Source organism: Coregonus clupeaformis, unplaced genomic scaffold, assembly GCF_020615455.1.
Source record: "Coregonus clupeaformis isolate EN_2021a unplaced genomic scaffold, ASM2061545v1 scaf0617, whole genome shotgun sequence".
In the NCBI taxonomy this organism is placed as follows: domain Eukaryota; kingdom Metazoa; phylum Chordata; class Actinopteri; order Salmoniformes; family Salmonidae; genus Coregonus; species Coregonus clupeaformis.
Window position 1 is genome coordinate 82,248 of NW_025534072.1, and position 10,570 is coordinate 92,817.

At 41.4% G+C, this 10,570-nt stretch overlaps 1 pseudogene; it reads right to left on the reverse strand.

The window, feature by feature from the left end:
* Window positions 1–7,719: 7,719 nt before the first annotated feature.
* On the reverse strand, window positions 7,720–9,554 carry LOC123485222 (annotated as a pseudogene).
* Between the last annotated feature and the right edge of the window lie 1,016 nt (window positions 9,555–10,570).

Genomic DNA, 10,570 nt, shown 5'->3' on the forward strand with positions numbered 1-10,570 from the left:
GTCATATTTTCTGTTTCAAAATTAAGTAGTGTGGTATCTAAATAACCATGCTAATTATGCTGTGAGGACAAGAAATCCGCTGACACTGTCCTTGATTATAATAGTTTATTATACCAAAGATTTCAGCGCCAATTTACAGTCTCCTGCAGACATCTGGAGAACAACTGACCCAATCTCTAATATGTTGTTCCTCTCCGTCCTTGTTTCAACCATGGTATTTATAATCTGTAACATGATATGGGTGGTTTCCCCCATAAACCAATCCCAGGACGCCACATAACAGACTTCCTCTGTTTTAGGGGGCCCTATAGTAATGCTTTCAGATGCTTCCACAAGCTGAGTCAACTTCCTCCTAACACACCATTTGCAAACATCAGCAAAGTCATGAACTGTTTATTCACTACAGTAGGCTTGTGAAATGAAAACAATGTCCAGAGAGGGGGAAGTGGTAAAAGGGAGCTAGCCTTCACCCTTCTTTATGATCTATAACCTTTCTTACTATTACTATTAGTATGAAGACTTTTACTGTACCTGCACAGTGTTCACATCGTGACCTCTTCATTCTAACAAAGAGGATAACGTTGACAACCACACTCAGAATCACAGCAGTTGTCAGGCAAGATAGAATGATGACAAAAATAAGCTTAATCTGATCACCCAACAGGTCTGAAACTTAAAAAACAAATATACTTTTAAATGATTTTGTATTTTTTATTCTCAAACACTTTTACACATAGACTGGAGTTGTTCGCTTCAAAGTTATATAAAGTGACAGCTCTACAGTGCATTAGGAAAGTATTCAGACCCATTCCTTTCCACATTTTGTTACGTTACAGCCTTATTCTAAAATAGATTCAATTATTTTTTTCCCTCATTGATCTTCACACAATACCCCATAATGACAAAGCGAAAACAGGCTTTTAGAAATTTTTGCAGAAATACCTTACTTGCTATGAGACTCAGAAATTGAGCTCTGGAGCATCCTGTTTCCATTGATCATCCTTGAGATGTTTCTACAACTTGATTTGAGTCCACCTGTGGTAAATTCAATTGATTGGACTGAATTTGCAAAGGAACACACCTGTCATGTAAGAGCAAAAACCAAGCCATGAGGTAGAAGGACATTTCCATAGACCTCCGAGACAGGATTGTGTCAAAGCACAGATCTGGGGAAGGCTACCAAAACATTTCTGCAGCATTGAAGGTCCCCAAGAACACAGTGGCCTCCATCATTCTTAAATGAAAGAAGTTTGGAAGCAACAATACTCTTCCTTGAGCTGGCCGCTCGGCCAAACTGAGCAACCGGGAAGAAGGGCCTTGGTCAGGAGGTGACCAAGAAACCGATGGTCACTCTGACAGAGCTCCGGAGTTCCTCTGTGGAGTTTGGAGAACCTTCCAGAAGGACAGCCATCTCTGCAGCACTCCACCAATCAGGCCTTTATGGTATAGTGGACAGACAGAAGCCACTCCTCAGTAAAGGCACATGACAGCCCGTTTGGAGTTTGCAAAAGGCACCTAAAGGGACTCTCAGACCATGAGAAACAAGATTCTCTGGTCTGATAAAACCAAGATTGAACTCTTTGGCCTGATGCCAAGCATCACGTCTGGAGGAAACCAGGCACCGCTCATCACCTGGCCAATACCATCCCTACGGTGAAGCATGGTGGTGGCAGCATCATGCTGTGGGGATGTTTTTCAGCGACTTGGACTGGAAGAATAGTCAGAATCGAGGGGAAGAGATGAACGGAGCAAAGTACAGAGATCCTTGATGAAAATCTGCTCCAGAGCTCAGCACCTCAGACTGGGGTGAAGGCTTGCCTTCCAACAGGACAACAACCCTAAGCACACAGCCAAGACAATGCAGGAGTGGCTTGGGACAAGTCTCTTAAGGTCCTTGAATGGCCCAGCCATAGCCCGGACTGGTAAAGCTGATCTAACATCATACCCAAGAAGACTCGAGGCTGTAATCGCTGCCAAAGGTGCTTCAAGAAAGTACTGAGTAAAGGGTCTGAATACTTAAACGTGATGTTTCAGATTTTTTTTTCTAGAAACCTGTTTTTTCTTTGTCATTATGGGGTATTGTGTGTAGATTAATGTGTGAAAAACAATTTCATCAACTTTGAAAAAGGCAACGTAACAAATTTTAACAAAAAGTCAAGGGGTCTGAATACTTTTCGAATGCTATGTTCTCCTGAAACGGTCTCAGTCTGTATGTACAGTTCAATCACAGAGTCTCTTGGCTGGACAGACTCCGACACAGGCTGCTGAAGAGAGTTACAGAGTAAGATCATGGTGTGTAAATTGAATTTTCCTGCTTATATTCCTTTATCGAGATTCTAAAGTTTATGGTGCAAAATGAAATCCAAAATCTGCTTGAACCAAGCAACATAGGTCACCATATCAGATGGACAAAAGCAAGGGAGAGACACACTACCTCCAATCCCAGTACAAATCCCAGGGTCTGGTTGAACAATGTCCATAGTCAATGCACAAACTGTAAAAAAAGATCAACATAAAACGGATCAAAAATCATTTCACCCATTATAGAGACAGTACATCTCATTTACATTTCATATTCATACTACAATTAATTTAAATGGATTCAAAACACTATGGCATGAAATGATTTGAAAAGCATCCATATATAAAATTCTTACTTACCGAAGTTGGCGTAAACAAAAACATTGTCCAATGTCTAATCATCATTGTAATGTCAATCCTTTCTGCACGGTATAGTCATAGTGTGAGGGTCTGAAAACAGGGCACCTCTTTTATGATGAAACTTTACATGTAGCCTTTATACAGCGTAGGAGGGCACACTGAACTGAGAGACTCTATTGGCTGTCTGAACAGGAATAAAAGATACAGTCTAGCAAGTCTGTTTACAGTAGTTTGAGCAGCATGAACAGACTTTTAAAAGAAGACAATCAAGTCAGAGTTATTAGATCAAGCTTATTAAATATTGGCTTGATAACTGCTTATTTGTTTGGGAAATTAAACTTATTAAGATCATTTCTCTTTTGATGTTTGGACCAACAGTGAAGGATCATATTCCCCTCTCTAGTGCCTCTGATACTGAACCCAACCCAGCCTAGACCTGAGGTTAAAATAGTTCATAGTGTAGTAAGTTTCTCCCCCACAGCACACAACCTGCATTATTGGCTCTTGGTTTTCATCTTAGGCCTCCAACATGAAATAGAAATATTAGTTTTGGCAATGGAATGTTTTTAAACACAGCATAGCTATTTTCTTGCCCTTTTTATGTCAGCCAATATCCTCTAATTAACATCAGTAGTGCCACTGCACTGTACATGTCCCCTTACAGTGAGGGAAAAAAGTATTTGATCCCCTGCTGATTTTGTATGTTTGCCCACTGACAAAGACATAATAATATAATAATATACCATTGAGGACGCTTTTTTCCTAAGTTACCGTCATGCGTTCGGGATTACATATTTTATTTTTTTGTGTGGTGTGTGGGGGGACCGGATCCGACACTTGCTTACCCGCGCCGCGGCCCTACCTGCCGAGCTCAGAGACAATGATCAGTCTATAATTTTAATGGTAGGTTTATTTGAACAGTGAGAGACAGAATAACAACAAAAAATCCAGAAAACGCATGTCAAAGATGTTATAAATTGATTTGCATTTTAATGAGGGAAATAAGTATTTGACCCTCTGCAAAACATGACTTAGTACTTGGTGGCAAAACCCTTGTTGGCAATCACAGAGGTCAGAAGTTTCTTGTAGTTGGCCACCAGGTTTGCACACATCTCAGGAGGGATTTTGTCCCACTCCTCTTGCAGATCTTCTCCAAGTCATTAAGGTTTCAAGGCTGGCGTTTGGCAACTCGAACCTTCAGCTCCCTCCACAGATTTTCTATGGGATTAAGGTCTGGAGACTGGCTAGGCCACTCCAGGACCTTAATGTGCTTCTTCTTGAGCCACTCCTTTGTTGCCTTGGCCGTGTGTTTTGATAAAATTACATCAAATCACGTTATATCTACAGTAGCTTTGATTGGACTGATCATGTCAACATCATACTTTCAAAATATTAGCCAGCAAGCTAGCAGTCATCATCATGAATCATCAAGTCGACAATCTACTGGCAAATCCTTTTCATATGAAGAGAAATTATGAAGAGAAATTATAGATCAAACGTATCAGTGCTCATTGGCCATTGGATATAAACATTACACAACAAGTTGGAAATCGCAAATTCAACAATGTTGTGTATGTGTGGTCCAAGTCTGGGTTTAAGGGTCTCTTCTCCAACCTTAAAAAGGATAAACATTCAACATTGGCCATGCTGTTAATCCAGCATGATTTATGCCGCTTTCAAAACAACTGGATACTCGGAACTGGGAAATCTTGGAAAAAAACTAGCTCGTCTGGGAAAATACGTTTTGAACGACCATCCAACTCGGAATTCCAAGTCGGGAACTTGGGCCTCTTTCTAGAGCTCTGACCTGAAGATCACTGGCGTCATTATTCAAACCTTTATGTTTTTCTGAGTTCCCAGTTGTATTGAAAGCACCATAAATCCAGGGAATGCCAGACTTTGATGACAAAGTTAGATGACAACATTTGCCAGCAACAAGGACCGCCGCGCAATCTTCCTGTTCGAATGAGCACAGCAAGGTGAGTCCAAAAATGTATTGTATGCAGCTGCATAAATGTAATATGCCAGTGAGATATGTGTTCTGTAGCTAACGTAAGTAATACTAAGTGTATGTTGTGTAGTAAGCTGTTAGTAGCCCATGTGCCTCACATTAATAATTTGGTCCCTTTCCCCCTCATAACTTAGCCTACTGTTCTGACTTGGTGGTGCACATGTAGCCTATAGCCTGTTTTTTAGAGAAATGTAATAATTTAATATTGTATGAGCTTTCATTGTCTGCTTATATGCCCCCTTTTATTATCCTTCGGTTCTGACTTGGCCCCATGTTCTGAATTCTGTCGCTGTACATTTCAAAAGTGCTGAAATAATAGTTATACATCCAAGGTCGCCCATTAATGTCTTCATCGAAATTACGGATTGCCTCTTATCCCGCTCAGTCGTCCCCCTCATGCCATAGTTTGTACATCTCAATTGTCAGTAGAAACCACACTTGTTTAAGCAAGTCAGCCATATCAGCTATGTTTTTTTAAAGCTGATAGCCAGGTGTAACATTGGTAAGATGTTGGGACTGCTGTTGGGACTCTGCTGTCTGGACAGCTTTATTTAGGCCCTAACAGTTAGTGGGCACTGTTTGTCACCGTTATAGTCCAATTCATGTATTGTTTAGTGTTGTGTTGTGGCTTTGCAGCCATGCATCAGTTTGACCCCGCCAAGATTGACATGCTAAAATCGCAACTGTAGACTACCACTTTAACAATGGGGTAAAAGGTGATTGGTTCAACTGGACCGCATCATTTTTGTTGATGCCTCATTCAAACAACCATTGGTCTTGTATTGTACCATGACTCAGACAGGAGCTGCTATTGATTGGTCTTGCAAGAAATTGTGGTTTGTAATTTTCTCACATTCATTCTCTCTGGACAGACCTGTGTGAAATAGTATTTTCTATTTCTATTGAGCTATTTCTTGTTTCCTCACACACTTACTTTAGTTGCAATTGATGGACCAGTCATGCTTAACCATGTGTACCTAAATTAACAAATACTATTTGGACCAGCATTTAACAGTTAGCTACAGTGGTCCAGATGACATAGGAGGACTGTTTCCCATAGAACATATGTACAAGGGTGAACATAGGTGGGGTAAACACCTACAGAATGAAACAAGTACATGTTATGTCAGTCTTATTCCTTGTATATCATTCACAGAAACATTCACTATGTGTAACACCTGAGAGTGCATACATGATTGGACACACAGCCAACCAGCTAATGTGACACACTTTATCTAGTCTGTTTTACTCTGTGGTTAGTGTGGTTCTAAAAGGAAGCAATCTATCAGAAGGAGGATCCTCCTCTTGGTCTCCTTCTCACAGAGAGCATCCTGCAGTAGTCTTTGAGCTTCACAAGTCATGTCTGTTTGAGAATGTACTGAAAGTTCTCCCATGACATCATCACAAAATGGCCCCTCCCCTGGACCACAAGTTAGAATAGATGGTGCTGTATCACAAATGAGATGCTTAACTCAGAGGGTTGAAAGGAGGGTTCATTAGTAGTTCTTTGTGATTTGTAACTGATTTCAGATAACTACATATACAGTACATTGCAGTCAGTTTAATAAATAACTGTTTTGCTGTGGCTGTAAGATGTCAGGGGCAAATGAACAACAAGTAAAGATAGTGAGAACAACAGTGACACCACATAGACATCCTTCTGAAAACCACATAGAGACACAGAGACACAGAGAGCAGGTAGGAGGGTCCTGTGTGCACAAAGCCAGCAGGCCAGAAGATCAAAGCATAGATAGGCCTTATCTCGGGCACAGAAGACTGCAGAGTATCTGTGAACTTGTTCACTGTGTGGGGGAGTGGGTCTTGCTATCAACACAACTAAAAGAATACAACACATTACAGTGGAGAAATGACGTGAATAAAAAGGTTGTGTCCGTTAATTATGCAGCTACGACCTGGAACTCAATAAAAAAAAAACTACATTTAAACAGATGAGTCATTGTCTTCGTCATGTAGAGATCACTCTGCTACCAGTTCTATTTTGAGTGATGCTGTGGCTCCTCCTGGTAACTAAGCTACACTTTATAATAGCTTATTGGATGTTAGCAGTAATGATCTAGTGATGTAGAATGCCTGGCCTGTTAGATGCATGTGAATCTATGATGCTGAAATGGGTTTATAACATCTTATTGATTTGTAATAAACATGTAATAACTATATTACCTTGTTATAGATTCTTAACAGCCACACATTGTGTTTGTTGGGCACTTGTTTGACAACTATTTCGGCTACACACAAAACTATCACAGGAAAGTACGTTTTCAATGATTCAACAATTTGAACATTTTCACAACTTCTTAAAGTTGCTGCAACTCTAATTGTAAAGCAGTCAGAGGGACTTCCATATACACTGCTGCTCCTATTGAAAGATGAATGAATTGTAGTCCTGCAAGGTGGACTTATACCTTCACATTTTGTCAATAGTTTGTGAAAACTGCTCCAGTCACAATGTGTAGTCATATCTGAAATCAGTCTCAAAATATAAATTCTGTTCAAAGTATATTCGCTAGGATGTTTATTTTTACTTCAAGGCTTTCCTCATGAAGAGAGTGAGTTGTGCTCTTAGTGACATGGTTGTTTGTGGTTTAGATGCACTGAGGTGTGCGTAGAGAGCGCATTGTGAGGACTGAAGGTCATTGCTGGGGATTTAGGACATTCAGAACACCACAGAGATGTTTTCAGGATCCAGCTAAAAAAGAGTTTGAGACAAACTAAAACACTAGTCAATAGATGTATATTTACAGTGCGTTATGCAAACAAAAATAGTTTTGTTACATTGAGCACAAGCCTAATATGATTGTTGCAAACTGAATCTGTGGGTGAAATTTAAGAACAGAGAAAAATATGAATGCCTCTATATGAAAGCAGATGAATGTTTTATTGGATCTAAAATGCACAACAGTTTTTTTTTAACAGGAGATTGACAGAATACAAGTAATTGTAACCGCACAATGAAAAAGCCATAGTTGTACATATAGTATAGAAAACACAAAATCAATGCAAGTTATTAGAGAGCAAAAATTGACGTTTCAGTCCATGTTTTGGCACCTCACCCCAGAATACAGTGTCTCTCTCCATGTTGCTCCTCTGTCTCTGGGTCTTTGGCTTCTTGTGGATGACATTCAGAGCAGCGTAATGGACCGACGTGAGTGTGTCATCATCTTCTTGATCCTAAGAGGAATAGCAAAACAAATTCCAAAGACATCAGGAAATTACCTGGTATTTTGATAGAAGGACCTGTTTACAGTGTATGATCTTTATAATAATAATAAGTTACCAATTAGCGGGCGCTATCCAAAGCGACTTACAGAGATGCGCGCGTACATTTTTTTGTGTAGGGGTGCGGGACGACCACCATGCCGTGGCGTTCGCCGTGCTTCTTTGAGTAGAGCTTTATGGTCTGCATACCTGATTATGAGAACTGGGGACTGCCGGACCACTTGACTGAGTGTGCGTTCCTTTTAGACAAACACATGGTGGAAATCATCATCATCATCATCATCATCATTATACATTGAATTAACCCAGTTTCATGACTAAAACATGTAATGTATACTGCACCAACAGTTTAAGCATATATTGTGGCAATGATAACCACTACCTCTACACAGCAGAGAGGTTTTCTTGGTCATCTTATACAAAAACAGAACCAAGGACAATGATGAGGATGACACAAAGAGCCAACACTACACCCAGACAGTACACCAAGAGAACATGGTCCTCCTTACAACCATCTGTAGAAATACAGACAGTGATAGAGGAAATTCAGGACATTTTGTTCAACCAGGCATACAATTTATTCACAGCAATGTGAAAGAATGTTAGATATTTTCAGAAATGTCAGAAATATCACTAACGGTCAATGTTCAGCTTGGTCCCGTTGCCAAACAGTATCTCTCCCCACATGAGGCCACAGCACAGTAGTAAGTCCCAGCATCAGAGAGGCTGAGGTTCCTCTTGGGGAGGTTGTAGACACAGCTCTGTGTAGGAGACCCAGCATCATGGCTCCTCTCACACTGATCACTCCTGTCTCAATTGGTGTAAATGATTCCTAGATGGGATACTCTGAGCCATGTCTGAACCAATAGACACTGTGTTCTCCTGCACAGGTCTCAGTGTGTATTGTACAGTTCAGAGTAACAGAGTCACCTGGCTGGACTGACTCAGACACAGGCTGCTGTAGCACAGACATGCTGTTGGAATCTGAACCTGAAGAGAGAGACGGAGTAAGATCATGGTGTGTAAATTGTATTGGCCTGGTATTTTCATTTATCGCCAAATTCTAAAGTATATTTCTAATTTGATGGTGCAAAATTTAAACCAAAATTAGGGAAGGAAGTTAAGTTACCTTTGACAATCAAAACAGTTCCTTCTCCAAATTTGACTTTGCCCACTTTCATAGCACCACAGTAGTAAGTGCTAGAGTCCCCTGACTCTGTCTTGGAGACGGTCAGGTTACAGCAGTCAACTCCTCTCTTCACACTCAGATGTTTAGTCTCAGTGAAATCCTTGGTAAAGTTGTTGAAGAAAATCTTGTCCACTGGAAAGTGTCGATGTCATGAGAAGGGTTTCTGTCCAAAAGTCTGCTTGAACCAAGCAACATTGGTATTCAGCATCAGTTGGCCAAAAGCAAATGATGTTCACACTAGCTCCACGGTGAGTAACCATCACTGGATTTGGTTGAACAATGTCCTGGTAATGCAGAAACTCTCAACGCAAACAAACAATATTTATCAAAGATCAAGGTAAAGACTGAAAAACCATCAAAATACTTGCTACTAAGTAATTCAAATGGATTCTAAAAGCCAAAAATATGTATATTGTTTTAAAGGATCTAAATTAAAATTCTTACCAGAGTTGGCATAAAACAAAAAAGATTGCACAATGTCTGATCATCATTGTAACGTCAATCCTTTCTGCACTGTATAGATGTAGGGTCTGACAACGGGGCACCTTTTATATTTATATGTGATACATATATATGACACTTTACATAGTGTCAGGCTGACGTGTATGCGCTAACGAAGTCAAGCGCAGGACACCGAGCTACTGGCAGACGTACTTTACTGAACACAGTATAGAAAGTACAAAACCAAAATACCTCCTAACAGGGAGGAAACAATACTAGCACACAACAGCTTGCCGACCTCACGAAAAACATTCACACACAATAAACTATGAGAGACAGGGGTATTTAAAGGGGAATACAATGCAACATAATAGGAAACAGGTGTAAAAAATAAAGACAAAACAAGACAAACACCGAAACATAGATCGGTAACAGCTAGTACTCCGGGGACAGCTAGACGCCCGAAGCCTGCCCGAGCAAGGAGGAGGAGCAGCCTCGGCTGAATCCGTGACAGTACCCCCCTTGACGACCCCCTTGGGGGACGGCTAGGAGGACGCGGAGCAGGGCGAGTCGGATGACTCGGTGGAAATCCCTCAACATGGAGAGATCTAGGACGTCCCTCCTAGGGACCCAGACCGTTCCTCCGGACCGTACCCTCCCACTCCACGAGATACTGCAGGCCTCCCATCCGATGCCTCGAATCCAAGATGGAACGGACTGAGTACGCCGGAGCCCCTCGATGTCCAGTGGGGGCAGCGGAACCTCTCGTACCTCATTCTCCTGGAGTGGACCAGCACTACCGGCCTGAGGAGAGACACATGGAACGAGGGGTTAATGTGGTAATTAATGGGCAGTTGTAACCTATAACATACCTCGTTCAATCTCCTCAGGACTTTAAATGGCCCACAAACCGCCAACCCAGCTTCCGGCAGGGCAGGCGAAGGGGCAGGTTTCGGTCGAGAGCCAGACCCGATCTCCCGGAGCATACACCGGAGCCTCACTGCGGTGGCGATCGGTGCTCCGCCTTTTGC